Source organism: Nicotiana sylvestris, chromosome 3 (assembly GCF_000393655.2).
Source record: "Nicotiana sylvestris chromosome 3, ASM39365v2, whole genome shotgun sequence".
Taxonomy (NCBI): domain Eukaryota; kingdom Viridiplantae; phylum Streptophyta; class Magnoliopsida; order Solanales; family Solanaceae; genus Nicotiana; species Nicotiana sylvestris.
In genome coordinates this window covers 79,006,662-79,025,655 of record NC_091059.1, presented here as the reverse complement: position 1 = coordinate 79,025,655, position 18,994 = coordinate 79,006,662, and positions in this window count along the sequence as shown.

Below are 18,994 nucleotides of genomic sequence, written 5' to 3'. Positions count from 1 at the left end.
ATGTACACAAGGTTCACAACACTAACTAATGAACTTAAATCTCTTGGGAGAATTATCCTTGAAGAAGAAAAGGTTGAGAAAATCTTGACAAGGGTCTTACCAGTGACTTGGGAAAGCAAAATCACTGCTATTCAGGAATCAAAGAACATTGCTACTCTCAAGTTGGATGAACTGATTGGAAACCTCACTGCCTATGAACTAAGAAGGCAAACCATTAAAATGGATGCACCTAAGAAGGAAAGAAGTCTAGCTCTCAGAATAGCTGAAGGTGCAGATCTGAAGGATGATTAAATGGCTATGATCACAAGGGATTTCAAAAAGTAACTAATGAGAGGAAATGGTTCTTTAAGAGGTACAACCTTCAATAAACCAAGGGTTCCTGAGAAACAGACCAACGAGGGTTGCTACAAATGTAGCAAGACTGATCACATGATCAAGAACTGTCCTTAGTGGGAAATTGAATGGAAGAGGGAAAGGGTTGAATGTAGGAATGGGAAGAAGGAATAGGTTCAACCCAAAAGGAACAAAGGATCAACAAAGGCCATGTTGCTACTTGGGGAGAAACATCAGATGAGCATTCAAAAGATGAAGCTGGAGGTAAATAAGCACTTATGACCATCGGAGAATCAGATGATGAACCACAGGTAAGTATGCTTCATCTCAAAGAAAAGATTAAATTTCTATTTAAAGAAAGGTTGTCTGAACTATTGCTGGACTTCATAGATGAGTCAATTAAAAATGAGGAGGAAGAGCTGTCTAGGGAGTGTGTGATCTTAAAAGCCAAGTTCAAAAATCTAGAATCTAGGGCTAATGAGAGTGACAGTAAAAATGCTGAGTTGAAGAACCAGGTTCTTGAACTTGACACTAGTGTCCTGGAACTTAGGTTTGAAAATTTAAAACTAAAATTAGTAATAGGTAAGAAGAAAGTTGATCACACACATCTCACCTTAGAAGAAAACCTAGGAAAAGGATGAGTTGTACAAGAAAGATGAGCAGATAAGAGTCTTAAAAGAAGACCTAGGGAAGGTAAAGCATGAACTAGACAAAACTTGCAAATGGAATAAGGCTTCTGATGCACTATCCTGGCTACAAGAACATCACAGTAGCAACAAGAGAGGACTTGGCTATGGGGCACAAACACCTAAGTGGGACCCCAAAAGCAAGTACCTCACTCTTCCTGAAAACAAAATCTACATACACTGTGGTACGACTGGTCATTACAAAAATGAATGCAATGCAAAAGAAAAGGCCAGTCAAAAGAACAAAACCTTTGTTCAAGAGAAAAATAGGCTGCCTGGGTGGGCTAAAAGGAATTTGATTTACCCCTTTGCCTATAGAAAGGGACACAAACTAGTTTGGGGTTCCTAAGACTAATCCCTAATTTCTTTTTGCAGGTCCAAGTGAAGGGAAGTAGCCAAATATGGTACATGGATATTGGCTACTCAAAACATATGACTGGAAGCAAGAACCAGTTCCTTTCACTTGAGGACTTAAAAGGAGGTAATCTCTCCTTTGGAAATGGGAAGAAAGGTGAGATTATTGGGGTTGGAAAGGTAGGTAAGACAGACTCATGCTCCATTGAGAATGTTTACTTGATAGATGGCTTGAAATATAGCCTAATCAGTGTATCACAACTGTGTGACAGAGGTAACCTTGTAGCATTTACTTCTACCAAATGCTTTGTGATTAATCTTACCACCGAAAAGATTGTTTTGCAGGGAAAAAGAGTTAACAATATTTACATTGTAGATTTGTCCACTCTCTCAAAAAATGAACTCACTTGCTTGAGTGTGTTGGACAATGATCCCCTCTTGTGGCACAAAAAACTTGGTCATTCAAGTCTGAATCAACTCAACAAATTAGTCTCCAAGGACTTGGTGAAAGGGTTACCTAACATAAAGTTCAAGGAAGACAAAGTTTGTGAGGCCTATGCAAGCGGGAAGCAGGTAAGATCATCCTTTAAAAGCAAGAAAATGGTAAGCACAACCAGGACGTTAGAACTGATTCATATGGATCTTTGTGGTCCAATGAGAACATTGAGAAGAGGTGGTAAGAAATATGTGATGGTACTTGTTGATGATTATTCTAGGTTTACCTGGGTACTATTCTTAACATCTAAGGATGAAACATTTGACATGTTTACTGCCTTTGTTAGAAAAACTCAAAAACAACTAGGTAATCAACTTGCATCAATCAGGTCTGATCATGGAACTAAATTTGAAAATGCTAAGTTTACTGAATTTTGTGATGAGCATGGTATATATCATAACTTCTCTGCCCCTAGGACTCCTCAGCAAAATGGAGTAGTTGAAAGAAAGAACAGGACTCTTGAAGATATGGCTAGGACTATGCTTCTTTCTAGTAAACTACCCCATAGCTTCTAGGCAGAGGCTGTAAACACTGCATGTTATATCATAAATAGATACATGACTAGACCACTTGCAGAGAAGACTCCCTATGAGTTACTTAAAGGGAGAAAACCAAATATATCCCATCTTAGGGAATTTGGATGCAAGTGCTTTATGCAAAATAATGGAAAGGACTCCCTAGGTAAGTTTGATCCCAGAAGTGATAAGGGAGTATTCTTGGGATAATCTTCGTATAGCAAAGCATATAAAATGTTCAATAAAAGAACTTTGTGTGTAGAAGAAATTGTACATGTAGTGTTTGATGAAACTAACATTCTTTTTGAGAGACAGGGACATGAAGATGAAGCTATTGGGCTGGTAAAAGATTTGAGTGAAGTCTCAGCTCAAGCTAAAGTGGCACCAACAGAAGGAACAGGTGATGGAACAAGTTCTTCCATTCAGGGCAACCTGACAGGGGGAACTGATCAAAGAGGAACTGAACCAATCCCCTAAAGGACCTGTTCATGACCTTGTTCTGCAGCAACAAAACATGGGAGAAACATCGAGCATAAATTAGTTGGTTGTGAAACCTGACAAGTATCAAAGTTCTCATCCCATTGAGAACATAATTACTGATCCAACCTTTGGAGTTAAAACTAGATCACAATTAAAGAATCTGTGTGCTTTTGATGCTTTCTTATCTCTTATTGAACCTAAAAATGTTGTTGAGGCTTTGTAGGATGCAGATTGGGTAAATTCAATGCAAGATGAACTCAATCAGTTTGAGATAAGTCAAGTTTGGCATCTAGTTCCAAGACCCAAGGACAGATCAGTAATTGGCACAAAATGGGTCTTTAGAAACAAGCTTGATAAAGATAGAACTGTTACAAGAAACAAGGCAAGACTAGAGGTCCAAGGCTACAACCAAGAGGAGGGTATAAATTATGATGATGCTTTTGCTCCAGTTGCAAGACTAGAGGCGATAAGGCTACTCATAGCCTTTGCAGCACACATAAAATTCACTCTTCATCATATGGATGTCAAAAGTGCCTTCCTGAATGGCTCCGTAAAAGAAGAAGTGTTTGTTAAACAACCTCCAGGGTTTGAGAGCAAGGAATGTCCTGAACATGTGTACAAATTAGACAAGGCTCTCTATGGACTCAAGTAGGATCCTAGAGCATGGTATGAACGATTGTCCAAATTCCTACTTGAACATGGCTACAAAAGAGGTAAAATTGACAGTACTCTATTCTTGAGGGAAAAAGGTAAGGATCTTTTTATGGTACAAATATATGTTGATGACATAACTTTTGGGGAAATCACTAACAAACTAAGTAAGGATTTTGCCAAATTAATGGGGAGTGAGTTTGAAATGAGTATAATAGGTGAGCTTAACTTTTTCTTAAGCTTACAGATCAAACAAAACCCAAATGGAACCATGATCTATCAGCAGAAATATGCAAAAGAGTTGAGCAAAAAGTTTAAAATGGATGAATCAAAGGAAATAGACACCCCCATTGCAGCTGCCACTAAATTAGACATAGATGAACCTGGTTCATCTGTTGATTAGAAGTTGTATAGGGGGATGATTGGTTCACTTTTGTATCTTATTGCCAGCAGACCGAACATAGTTTTCAGTGTAGGGCTTTGTGTTCGCTTTCAGGCTAATCCAAAGGAATCTCACTTGACTGTTGTCAAGAGGATACTGAGATATTTGAAAGGCACTACTGATCTGTGTCTTTGGTCCCCTAAAGGTATTAATTTCAATCTAGTAGGGTATGCCGATGCTGATTATGCAAGTTTTCTTTTGGATAGGAAGAGCACCTCAGGTATGGCTCATTTTCTTGGTTCATGTCTTGTATCATGGGCCACTAAAAAGAAAAATTCAGTGGCCTTATCCACTGCTGAGGCTGAATATGTTGATGCTGCCTCTTGTTGTGCTTAATTACTGTGGATCAAACATCAGTTGATAGATTTTGGCATTGAAGTTGGTTGCATTCCTATCTTATGTGATAACACTAGTGCTATAATTATGAAAAATAACCCTGTTCATTATAAGAGGACTAAGCACATAGATGTTAGACACCACTTCTTAGGAAACAACTATTTGAAATGATTGATCTCCATAGAATTATATGCTACCGATAAACAAATTGCTGACATCTTCAATAAAGCACTGAGTAGAGAAAAATTTGAGAGGAACATGTTGGAATTAGGGATGATTAAGATCACTTAAGAGGACCAACTCAGAATGCACACAAAAAAAATGGAAAAAAAAATTGGCTAGAAAATCTGAACTTGTGTAAATATCTAGATTAATTTGTACTCAGCTTCATACTGTAATTAGTATACTCCTGTGACATGTGTTAATCAGGAGTAATTAGTATACTCTTGATTCATCAGTATGGGTTCATCTGAAAGCTAAGGTATGTTTTCTATACTGTGCACAATTAGAAATGTAAATATTTAAATCATGAGCAGAAGTCCTACAATTGTTCGACTCCTTAGAAAATTCTATCCGTTAGTTTTGAACCAGTTCCGTCAGCCTTAGAACTCTAAACCACAAAAATTGCCTAAAATTTAGGGAAGCCTAGCCGTTCATCCAAACATGAAATTTCAGGTTGATTAGTCCTCTAATTGACCACTGCTAAGGTTGCCGTTATACATTAAATGTGTATTTCTCTTTAAATACACATCATTACCTCATGCCATCTCCATAATTCTAAACCGTCAAAAATCCCTCTTCAATTTCACTTGCTTTCTTCTCCAAAATTCTAATTCACCAATTCTCCCAAGAAACCAGCGATCATGACAAACCCACAAGACAATCCTGGAACTTCTCCACCACCCACTCCCTCTAATTTATCTACCCCTCCTCCACCTAGTACATCTCCCAAACCCAGGCTGAGAAGGTTGAAAATGCTTGCTCGGAAAACAGTAGCTTCCGAGGATCTCTCAAAGAAATTAAATGAAAAATTAAAGGCAAGCCAGGTCCAAGACTCTGACTCCAACTCTGATTCTGAGTCATACAAATCCGCTAGTGAGGGGGAAGGACCTAGGTCTTCAGACTCTGAGAAGACTCAAGAATCCCCTTCTAAGGTAAGTTCTTATTTGACTAAAAATCTAGAAATTGGGTTTGTTCTGGTTGGGCCTATCAGGGATGTAGAATTACCTGAGTTACGAAGGAGTGGAGGTAAAAAAAAATCAAAAAAAGAAAAAGAGAGAGAGAGGGTGCATGTGGTGAAGAGAGGGGAAATGGGAAAAGAGTGGTTGATCATTTACCCACTGCTGATTTGTTTGTGCCTGCTATTTGTGGGGTTGAACAAGAAAATGTAGAAGAGAGTGGCAAGAAGTTAGGGGGAAGTGGTTCTGGTGAAGCTGGTTCTGGTGAAGCTGTTGAAGGGTTAGTTAATCTAAGCGCACAAGGAGATGAACCTGGTTCATCTACTGAAGAGACCCTAGCAGACCTGTTGAAAAAGGTTGGGGCAAGTTATGATTAAAAGAAACGAAGAACTCCCACTCCAAAAGCCCCTAGTCCTCCTAAACCCTTCAAGAAAAGAAAGGCTTTATCCCCAACAACTACTGAAATTTCATTGCCAAGGGGAAGAGCTACAAGAAGTAGGGTGAAACAGAGTGAGAGTGATCTCCAAAAGGCTATAGCTGAGAGTAAGAAGAAAAAGATGGCTAAAGGAAAAGGGAAGGTTGCAGAGTCCTCAGAGGCTGTGGAAGTTGAGGAGATGGAACATGTACATCAGGAGGAAGTTCCAATAGTGGAGGTTCAGACCCCCAAGCCTAAAAAGCCCAAGACTTCTTCCAAGAAGTCTTCCTCTGTGTCTGAGGCTGCTGAACTTTCATTAGCCAAGAAGACAAGTTCTACAGTGAAAAGTAAATAAGTAAGTATTTCTGAAGATGAGGAGTGGAGTGGAGAAGAATAAGAAGATGAGTCTGATGGTAAACAAGACAAGCTTGCCATGTTTGGCAAAAGAAAGATTTTGAAGGGTAGATTGTTGAAAGACCTGGTGGAACTAGGAATGATGAGACTGGTGGATGCCTTAGCTGCTCAGGGGTGGAAGAACATGGTCTTTCAGATGTATGATAGGTTAGCCAGGAATGAGATCATTGAGTTCATGGCAAATGCAGAGGTTAAGGATGGCAAGGTTAGCAGCCTGGTGAAAGGAGTTCAAGTGTCCTTTTATGCAGAAAAACTGGGAGAGATCCTTGATATACCCTCTGAAGGGTTTTGATGACTATACAAGGCAAAGGTGGCTTTGTCTGGACTCCCTTCCTAATGCCCTTGAAATTACCAGGAGGTTCTGTGATGCTGAAGATGTTAATGAGGCTAGGACTGTTCAGAAGAGTGAAATGAGGCCACAACACAAAGTCTTGTTTGAATTTGTCAATAAGTGCCTATTGCCCAGGCAGGAGAGAAGGCATATTGCAAACTATATGGACCTAGTTCTTATGGAGTGCCTAGAAAGTGGAAGGCAAATTAATTGGCCTGCATTCATCATCAAGCTGCTGGACAGGGTCATCAATGGCTCTAAGGCTCATGCTACCCCCTATGGCTTTATTCTTACTACGATTCTTGATAAGTGCAATGTGCCTCTGAAGAAATGGGAAATGGTCTCAAGCAAGTATCACTTTGGCATTAACACTCTGAGATAGCTAGGCTCAAGGCTCATGTGGCAGAGGTGGAATCTGAGAGGGATGCTCTCACAACTGAGCTTACAAAGGAAAATGAGAAGAATGATGGAATTCTTCTCAATATATTGAATCTTCTCCAAGCCCAAAACCAACCATCTAGCTCCCCCAAGCCTTAGGAATTCTAGCCTTTGTCTCATGAACCTGTCTAGTACCTTCAGTGACCCGGATTAGGGATTTTTCTATCTTTTTTGCTCATGTTTTAAATGTTTTTTGCTTTCTGGTTGTGGATTGTGGTAGCAACATATCCTCTATCAATGATATCTACTGTTTTTGCTCTTGTTCAATGTTAATCTTTCCTTGATAGTTTAAATATGTTTGCTTGATTACTAATGATTAAACCATGATTGCACTTGCAGTTGCCCAGTGGACATGAGTACTTATTAAAATCTGGGACTCACACTTTGTATGCAACTTTTTGATGATGCCAAAAGGGGGAAGAGATATTGTGTTTTACACATTCTGAATAAGTGATGTTTATAACCTAATTAACCTGGTCCTTGATGATAAGTAAACTTTCTAAATTTTCTCATCTTTGTATTGATGGTTAAGCTGAGTACTTACAGGATCCACGTAAGTAAAAAGCATAGAGTTTGTCATCATCAAAAAGGGGGAATTTGTTCGCCCAAGAACAGGTGAAGTTTTGAATATTGATAAAAGAACTCAGACATGGACCATGTCCATCTTGTGAAGCACAGTCATGATCAACCTGTGCATGTGAGATGCACGTGAAGGAGATAAATCTAACTGATTGAGAAGTAATATCTCCTGATATGATCGAAAAGGGTGCATATTATATAAGGAGAGAAAAACTCCTTACATGAGGAGAACACGGTATAGGAAGAAAATAGTGTTAGAGTTTGAGATCACCTTGAACTCTTCTACGATAGAAGAGTAGCATTTGAATCTCAGTCAATCTCTAATTACTAACCCATTAAATATCAGTGTTGTTCTCTTTTACAAGTAATGCACATAAGAAGAAGTTAAACTAAAATGGAGAGAAAAAGAGCAAGGCGATTTTGCAAGCAATTTATGTGTGATTCAAGTGTGCAATCCTGAAGCTACTTGAACGAGATAGAAGAACCAGTTCCATGTGTCTATCTTTTATTCTAGTTCAATTATAGTAGGTGATTTTACATTGTACCTTTCAACTTTCATAGAAGCAATTGTATTAGGTACCTAGAGTGTTCAAGTTAGAGTTAACTTAAAGTTCTCGCAACAGTTGAGGCTGTGTGCCACAACGGGATTAGAGTTAATCCTTTGGTTTACAAAGAGTTTTGTAAATGCTGTTTTGGCTTAGTGATTTTAATGGAAGTTTGGGAAAACCCTACTGAGTAGTAGGTCGTGGTTTTTTCACTTTTTGAGCCAGGTGTTTTCCATGTAAAAATCTTTATGTTATTTATTTTCTTTATTTATTATTCCGCAAATAGTAGTAGTTGGAACACATAGAAGAACCAGGTCCTTCTATAGTTCAGTTACGCGAAAATTGGGTACCACACAAATCATCCCCATCTTGTGTGGTATTGACGTTTAAAACATCATAATTATTCAACGACAACACTATATATCTTAGCACAATCTACACTAAAGACTTGTTATAAACGGTAGTGCAAGAAATTAATCAAATACCCCAACTAGTCCACAATAGCATACACAATGCCCCAAACCTATCACGGCGACATACACAATGCCCCAAATCTATCACGGAAACATAGACAATGCTCCAAATCTATCATTGCGGCATACACAATTCTCCAAATCTATCACGGCGGCATACATAATGCTCAAATATATTGTGACAGCATATGCAATGCCCCAAATCTATATTGGCAGCATACACAATGCCTCAAATCTATCATGGTAGCATACACAATGCCTCAAATATATTAAGAAGCATATACAATGCTCGGGTGATGTACAAAGGCATACACAGTGCTCCAACCTCATAGCTCACAACCGGATCAAATTATCAAACGCAACACCTTAGCTCACAGCTGTATGAAACTATCAAAGTCAACATCGTGGCTCACTGCCGTATCAAACTATCAAACTCAACATCGTTGCTCACAATGGTATCATGCCATCAAAAAACATGTAAAATGATCTTTTTTAATATATAATATATTTTCAGCCAGTCTAAGACCACTGATTCTCCCAAGCACACACTTGTACAACACATGGACCAGATAGAGAAAATATATTTTTAAAATGGGTTTTAGAAAAGCAAGCATCAAAGTTTAAAGTCTTACTTACCTTGTTGACGGAGAGTTTTACAACTTGGCAATGTCTAGAACACCCACCAAACAACCTCAAATGGCCCTAATCTTGACTAAAATTAGTGATAGTCGTGGTTCATGACATCGTCGTAAGAACAATATGCATATGCGTCCAATTTTGCATATTATCATTTCTTGGCTTCAGAAGTTTTATATGATAATGATGATTATAAGTTCTTCTCTTAAGCAAAGTAAATAAAACATAACAATATATGCTCCTCCATCCTTAGGATTCTGCCATCAAAGAACCTCAAAGCTACCTTTGTTGTTCTCCAATTGCATTCAAAAGGCCAAGTGCTTAGTCCTAGGTTATACAGGTGAGCAACAACATATTATGGGGTGTGATGACCCGATAGGTCATCTCATATTTTAGAACTAAATTCTATATTCCGAAGCCTTAAATATCTTATTATAGCCTTCATGAAATTTCATGCGCAGTCTGGGTATTTTTTCGGAAGGCTTGTATGTTAAAAACTGACAAAAACAAGAATTTTTGCCTTAAAATTTAAATTGAGTTGACTTTGGTCAACGTTTTGAGCAAACCATCTGGATCCATGTTTTGACAATCCCGGTGGATCCGTATCGTAATTTGGGACCTGGGCGTATGCCTAGAATCGAATTTCGAGGTCCCTAACTCGAGATATGAATTTTTGTTAAAAATTGAAAGTCTGAAAGTTAAATGATTTTTAAGAATTGATTGATGTTTGGTCTTGTTGATAGTAGGTCCGTATTTTAGTTTCGAAGCCTGGTACAGTCCTATTATAATATTTATGACTTGTCTGTGGAATTTGGTGAGAAATGGAGTTAGTTTGACGTGATACGAACGTCCGGTCGTGAAAATAGAAGTTTTAAACTTTTCGTGAAAATTTCATTTGATTTGGCGTTCAATTCATTGTTCTAGGTGTTAATTTGGTGTTTTGATCACACGAGTAAGTTCGTATGCTATTTTAGGACTTGTGTGCATGTTTGGTTTGGAGCCTCGAGGGCTCGGGTGAGTTTCGGATAGGCTACGAATTGTTTGAACTTAGAAAAAAGCACAGTAGTTGTTGCATCTGATATGTAGACTTTGCATTTGCGAGGCCTGGCTCGCAAATGGAAGCCTCGCATTTGCAAAGAGGCCATCGCATTTGCGAGCAGTGGGTCTAGACGGGGACCTTCGCAATTGCGAAGCTCTGAGTCGCAATTGCGATCATCACATGTCGCATTTGCAAACAATTGATAGCATTTGCAAAGGCACCTGGCTCAGGCACTCTTCGCATTTGCGAAGGAAAGTTCGCATTTATGGGGTTTGTAAAAGTCGCAAATGCGATAACTGCAACAGACCAAATAGTTAGAAAAACGGGATTTTCACTTATTCTTCAAATTTTCAAAACAAGAAAACCTTAGGGGCGATTTTTCCTAGACTCTTTCTTCTCCAAATCATCGGTAAGTGATTCTAACCCATTTTCTTTCAATATTTCATTATATTTCACAAATTTTAAACTTAAAATCTAGTGTTTACATGGTGGAAATTTGGGTGTTTGGATAGAATTAGGGATTTTTGAGAAATTGGGATTTAGACCTCAAAGTGGGGTCAGACTCCAAAATAAATTATATAACCAGGCTCGGGGGTGAATGGGTAATTGGGTTTTGGTCCGAATTTCGGGTTTTGACCAAGCGAGCCCAGGAGTTGACTTTTGTTGACCTTTTCAGTAATGACCTAAATTGAATCTTTGCAATCGTGGGTGATTCCTAAGGATTTTTTGAATTGTTTGGTTGGTCATTTGCTAGATATTGTTGGTTTGGAGGCTAATTTGAAAGGCAAAGCTGTGGTTGAGCTTTGAGTGGTCTTTGGAGCGAGGTAAATGTTGTGTATAACTTTGACTTGAGGGAATTAGGAACCCTCAGACTATGTGCTATGTGATTCTCATGTGAGCGGCGTATATGCGAGGTGACGAGTACTCATACGTCGCGAAATTATCTGTTTTTCTTGATTTACCAATTTTTCATAATTATTTCCTTTCATGTCTTAACTGTTATATGTTCTATATGCTTTCCATGATTAAGTGCTACATGTTGTTCAATATCTTCTCCTATTCACGATGTTAGTTCTCCCATAGTGTCCTGACTCCCTGTTATTTGTTTAAGTTGACTTGAGTGCACCTTTTAATTGTCAATTGTTGGATTGGCCTCGTTGTTTACTATTACTCGTGTAGATTTCTTCACTGTACAAGTGCCCTTTTGGTTCAGTTTGGTATTTATTGACTGTAAAGGCTTTGTGGTAGAACTATTGATTTGATTGTGCTTTGAGTATGTATACGGTAAAATTGGAGGGTCCAATTTTCCGTCGTTGTGATGCCTCGTAAGCATATTTCACAGGTTCGAGACTACGGTCGAGGTTCACCCTCGAGGGCTATCGACGCACGACCTCGGGGCAGTGCAGGCCAATGGCTAAGATAAAAAAGTGGGGAGTTACCAAGGCGTATAACTAGAGCTGACAAAGTCTAGTGAGCTAAGTTCAGACCTGAATCATGACATCAACTAGCTGTCCCATCTCCATATCTTTCTAATAAATGTATTTGTACTATGTTGGGATTTCCCTCATATATAAAGGGGATCCTTGTCATTTTGTAGTCACCTGTTTCTCAATACTAAATACACAAGAACATTCTCTCTGCTCTCTAACATTTTCCCTCGATCTCATTACTTCAATTTATTGCTTGCATTCATTGTGTTCTATTTATTGTTCATCATTTATTACTTATCATTGATCATAAAGAGCTACCACTTTAGCTCTTATAACTGTTAGTCCCCCCTCGATTGCTCTAAGCCAGCCTCCAGACTCGACCTCGAGGCCTCGTATACGGTAGCTCGAGGCCCCGACCTCTAGCTGTTTGGTTTGATTATTACCTCGTTTTAAGCTATAATCTTGCCTTCTAATCTCTTACTTTAGCATCCTTTGCCTTACAACTAGAATAAAGATAGATCACGTATTTTTAGAACCACAAAATCAAATTTAATTGTTATTACCATTTTTCACAGCAAATAGTTTGGCGCCCACCGTGGGGGTAAAAATAATAGTGATTATTTCTTGCTGGTTTAGCTACATAACACAGATTACCTTTCACACTTTTTCTTGTCCAAGATCTTTGATTTCAGGTCAAGATGTCTAAACTGATAAATGTACTTGAAAATAACAGCCTCAATAACTATGGAAATGGCGGTATGGTTATTCCAGGTATGGGTGTGCCACCGCAAAACCCTGAGAGTACATCAGAACCGATTCCCAAGGGCATGACTTCGTGCGACGCTCAATACATTAACGCCGATCTTCACATTAGCAAGGGAGCATGCCGAAAGATTCAACGGGAAACTCAGAAAAATCTAACCTAGGCAGAAATAGAGATTCCTTGGCATGTCGTTCATATGATTATCGATGGGACCGACATTCCTCGAGGACCCGAGATCAAATGGATAAAAGTATCCGCTACAATAGAAGGGCTGATTTGAGACCGCATGATCGAAGACACCCTTACATTCAGCGAGGAGGATCTCGAGACCTTGACAGAACCACACAATGACGCACTGGTAATTTCATTTCTTTTAAGTAACATTCGAACTAAATGTGTGCTCATGGATCCAAGCAGCTCGGCCAACGTAATCAGGTCAAAGGTAGTATAATAGCTTGGGTTGCTGAATCAGATCGTACCCGCCTCCCGAGTCCTCCACAAATTCAACATAGCCGGCGAAGTAACGAATGGGGAGATCGCCCTCCCGGTTGACATGTCCGGTACAGTTCAGAACACCAAGTTCCACATCATCGACGGTGACATGAGGTACAATGCATTGCTTGGTAGGCCGTGGATACATAGCATGAGGGCATTGCCGTCAACTCTACACCAGATGATGAAGTTTCCAACAAAGATGGTATAACAACCGTATATGGATAATAGCATGCGGCAAAAGAAATGTTCGCGGTTTACCAGGAGGCGCTGAATCCTATACACTCTACCTCGGATGAGTCTGGGAGCGTACAGACCCTCGAGGATGATGATGAATATTTCCTCGCCCCTCGAACCTTCGTTGCCCCTGAAGAGTCGGATGCAACAAAATCGACAATTGAAGAATTGGAGCAAGCCGTTTTGATCGAGCATCTCCCAGATCGGAAGGTATACCTGGGAACGAGATTAACCCCCGAACTCAGGAAAAAACTCATTCATTCCTTATTAATAACATTGAATGTTTCGCTTGGTACCACTTAGATATGACAAGAATTCCGCCGAAAATAACCACCCACTGATTGAGTGTCGACCCCAGGTTTAAATCGGTGAAGCAGAAAAGAAGACCCCAGTCCGAAGTAAAACATGCATTTATCAAGGACGAGGTAACAAAACTCCTTAAAATAGGGTTTATTAGAGATGTAAAGTACCCCGAATGGCTGGCCAACGTAGTGGTAGTGCCCAAAAAGGGAAATAAGTTAAGAATGTGCATAGATTATAAAGACTTAAATAAGGCGTGCCCTAAGGATTCATTCTCATTTCCTAACATCGATCGTCTGATCGATGCCACAGCCATCTAGGAGACCCTCACCTTTCTCGACGCCTACTCGGGGTATAATAAAATTCAGATGAACCCCGAAGATAGGGAAAAGACTTCGTTCATCACGAAGTATGATACCTATTGTTACAATGTAATGCCCTTCGGGATGAAAAACGTTGGGTCTATGTACCAATGTCTAGTTAATAAAATGTTTGAGCATCAAATAGGCAAATCCACGGAAGTTTATATTGATGACATGCTAGTTAAGTCCCTGTGAGCATAGGACCATTTGACGCATTTGCAGGAAACATTTGACATTCTCAGAAGTTACAACATGAAGCTTAACCCCGAGAAATGTGCCTTCGGAGTAGGTTTGGGTAAATTCTTAGGCTTCATGGTATCAAACAAGGGGATCGAGATCAACCCCGACAAAATCAAGGCCATAGAATAAATCATGGTGATAAATAATGTAAAGGCCGTGCAATGGCTGACAGGGTGGATAGCGGCTCTGGGCAGATTCATATCTAGATAATCAGACAAGAGTCATCATTTCTTTTCTTTGCTCAAAAAGAAAAACAACTTCGAATGGACTCCATAATGCCAGCATACCTTAGAGGAATTGAAGCGATATCTGACTAGTCAGCCTTTGCTCCACACGCCAAAAGAGGATGAAACGTTGTATCTATACCTGGCTGTATCCGAGATAGCGGTAAGAGGTATGCTAGTTCAAGAAGAGCAAGGTACGCAATTCCCTATTTATTATGTGAGTCGGACCCTAGGGAATGCGAAACCAGGTATTCGTACCTATAAAAATTGGATCTTGTGTTAATAAGCGCATCACAAAAATTGAAACCCTATTTTCAATGCCACCGCATTTGCGTTTTAACAACGTACCCTCTCCGAAGCATATTGCATAAGCCCGAACTATCGGGCCGATTGGCCAAATGGGCCATCGAACTCGGGAATATGATATCGAGTATCAACCCCAAACAACCATCAAGTCCCAGATTCTGGTGGACTTCGTGGCCGACCTCTCATCCTCCCTCATGCCCGAGGTAGAAAAGGAACTTTTACTAAAATCAGGCACATCTTCCGGGGTATGGACCGTATTCATTGATGGCGCCATGAACATGAGAGGATACGGACTTGGTATAGTCCTGAAGCCACCTACGGGTGGCATAATCAGGCAATCTATAAAAACTGTAAGATTGACTAACAACAAAGCCGAGTATGAGGCTATGATTGTAGGTCTATAATTGGCCAAAAGCCTAGGAGCTGAGATCGTCGAAGCAAAATGAGATTCACTCCTGGTAGTAAATCAGGTAAATGGGAGCTATGAGGTCCGAGAAGACATGATGCAAAGGTACTTGGACAAAATCCAAGTCATATTACGCCATTTCAAAGAATGGAACCTGGTCCACATACCTCGGGAGGAGAACAGTGAGGCCGATACCCTTGCAAACCTGGGATCATCTATTGAAGAAGATGACCTACTCCCCGGGGCTGTTATTCAGCTATCCAAATCAGTGGTTGAGGAAGGTCATGCCGAGATTAATTCTACTAGCCTAACATGGGATTGGAGAAATAAATATATTGACTATCTGAAAGACGAAAAATTACCCATGGATCCAAAGGAATTGAGGGCCCTGCGAACCAAAGCATCTCGGTTCTCGCTCGATGAAAACGAGACTCTCTACAGAAGAACTTTCGATGGACCCCTAGCAGTATGTTTGGGGCTAGGAGACACAGATTAAGTACTCTGAGAAATTCACGAGGGTACTTGCGGAAACCACTCCGGGCACCGATTTCTTAGTCCGAAAGGTGATCAAGGCAGACTACTACTTGGATAACATGGAAAAAGACACTAAAGAATTCGTCCGAAAGTGCGACAAATGCTAGAGATTTGCCCCTATGATTCACCAACCCGGCGAACAACTACATTCGGTCTTATCGCCATGGTCATTCATTAAATGGGGAATGGACATTGTTGGACCTCTACTAATGGCACCAAGTAAAGCTAAATTTATTTTATTTATGACTTATTTTTTCTCAAAATGGGTGGAAGCACATGCTTACGAAAAGATAAGAGAAAAAGAAGTCATTGCCTTCATCTGGGACCACATTATGTGCCAATTCGGGATTCCTTTCGAGATAACATAAGATAATGGGAGGCAGTTCATCAGAAACAAAGTAACACAATTCCTTGAGGATCACAAAATCAAAAGAATCTGTCGACGCCCTACCACCCATGTGCAAACGGCCAGGCCGAGTCCACAAACAAAACCATCATCCAAAACTTAAAAAAGAAGTGGGACAACGCTAAAGGAAAATGGATAGAAATATTGCCCGAAGAGTTATGGGCATACCGAACAACTCCAAAATCAAGTACGGGGGAAACACCTTTCTCTCTAGTATATGGTGCCGAGGCTTTGATACCACTGGAGGTCGTGGAGCCAAGCGCCAGATTCCGACACACCACTAAGAGCTTGAACAACGAGGCCATGACTACGACCCCTAAACTATTGGATGAAAAGCGAGAAGCCTTACTGGTCCGAATGGCCGTCCAAAAGCAAAGGATCAAAAGGTATTATAACAGGAGAACAAACCTCCGACATTTCGGAGTCGGGGACTTGGTCCTAATGACGGAAAGATAGGACAAAACTGGGAAGGACCGCACCGCATCCTCGGAGTAATCGGCAAAGGGTCCTACAAGCTTGGTACCATGGAAGGCGAGCAACTTCCAAGCAATTGGAACATATCAATGCTGAAACGATACTACTGCTGAGGTGCCCGATGAAAGATTCTAAAACACCCTCAAGATCGAGGACCTCGGGCTCTTAAAAGCATGTGTTGCACTCTTTTCCTTCGACCGGATTTTATCCCTAGAATGGTTTTACCGGCAAGGTTTTTAACGAGGCAACATCTATATGCTACTTAAGGAAGACCCAACAAGTATTCAAGACTTCTTTTGCAATCAACCTCAAATACTGGGGGGCATCCCCCCGGAAGGTCACCTACTCGAAGAAGCCAAGATGCGTTAAGTGGGGTATTAATAGGAAAATAATGTACCAGGCCAAACGGTCAAATGAACCATGTTCGCGTAGAACAACCGAGCCCGTAACAGCAAAAACATGTATACTTGTACCAAGTAATCAAAGAAACTCGATATTATCGCAAAAATGGCTCCTCTATCAAAAACGTCCCGAACACTCGGGGACTGGCATCAACAACTCAAAACAATGCAACCCCCGGGTCAGAGCTCCTAACTTATAAGCCCTCAATGAGGCAACATCAAGATCATAAAACAACTCCAAAGCCAAAAGATGTCCCAAACACTCAGGGACTGGCGTCGAAAACTCAAGGCCACATGCCATCTGAGTCGGAAACTCCAAAATCGCAAGCCCTCAATGAGGCAATACCAAGTTTACAAGTAATGGCTCCCGAGCGAAGAAACCCTCGATGACTCGGGGACTGCCGCCAATCACCACTCCCATCGACTTATCAAAACCAGAGGGCATAAGAACACATGTGGAAGCCTCGGTCTCGTAAGACCTATATAAGGCAACAAAAATATCTGTAAGACCTCAAGCAAGGAATGAACCACACTTGTACCAAGTGACAAAATCTGTAACACCTCAAGCAAGGCATGAACCATACTTGTACCAAGTATCCAAAACTGTAAGACCTCAAAGGCATGTAAAACTTGTAAGACCTTACTAAAGGCATAAACCCGATGTCAAAGTTAAGGCTATATATCGAACTTGTAAGACCCCTAAAAAGGCATACCCTCGATATAGATGCCGAGACTACTTCACTCGGGACTGAAAGGCTCCGGCCAAGCACAAATAACTACGGTCACAAGGTTATACCAGCCAAACTAACGAGACTCGGGGATGCCCGACCATCGCTATAAAATCACAGGCCTTCAATTACTTCGAATATACTTCGAAAAGAACCGGTTAAACAGGCTACCCTCGACATAGGCAAAAGAACTTCGACCATGTCAGCTCCAACTATAAGTCTTCGAGATACTCAGCCACCAAGCCAAACCTTCCGAGGTGCTTGATTATTGCCATATAACGACTCACAATCGAGGTTCCTATCGAACCATCGAAGAGTCAGGCAAACACAATTTCAATAAGTCCTTAACGAGGGAAAAATAAAGCCTATAAAAGGTCGTACTGACCCAATGCGTAAGAGACTTTGTCGCCAGCCCATATAAACGGTCGTACCGACCCAATGCATAAGAGCCACTGTCGCTAGACCATATAAAAGGTCGTATCGACCCAATGCGTAAGAGTCACTATCGCCAGCCCATACAAAATGTCGTACTAACCCAACGTGTAAGGGCATAAGGGCCAGCTTTAAATTCAAAAACTTGAGTGTCGAATGAGCTCGAGTCGAAACCCGATTCGGAGACTGAACCCAAAACAGTTAACTAAATATGCCTAAGAGCAAAAGTGTAAGAGCCACTATCGCCAGCACCAAAATCGAAGGTCGCACCGACCAAACGTGTAAGAGCCGCTATCGCCAGTGCTAAAATCGAAGGTCACAATGACCCAACGTATAAAAGCCAAGTCTAACCCGAGAAAACTCGGGGACTAACTTTAAATCATTATGAGCCGCTCAGCAATAGCAAATACCCGAGGGTATAACCCAAGGTCTAAGATCTCGAATCGATTATCGAAAATATCGCACATTATTCTCAAAAGGCAAATGAGAAAAGAAGTGATAAAAGACGAAAAGCCTTTTATACATATTGCTCGCAGAGGTACATTTACAAGGCTTTTGAAAAACCCTTACAAGGAAGGAGCCAAACAGAACCCTAATCTATCATCGAGCCTGCATCTTTGATGGCTCTGCTAGAGGTTGTGCCCCAATGGTTCCGGTTACAGTCCTAGGACCTTCAACGGCCACTTCCCCTCAGGGGATTTCGCCTTCATTCTCATCATCTTCTAAGCCCCTACCCAGCATACCTCCAAAAGCAAATAGGGCAGTAGCTTTCTTCTCTAGGGTCTTCACCTCTCGAGCTCGGCAAACAAATTGATATCCCCCGCATGTATGTCCTCGAGAGTCTACCTCCAAGATTCTAACCGAGCATGCTCCACGGCTCGAGTCAATTTCAGTTCGGCCTCCTCAGGCACTCTCCCA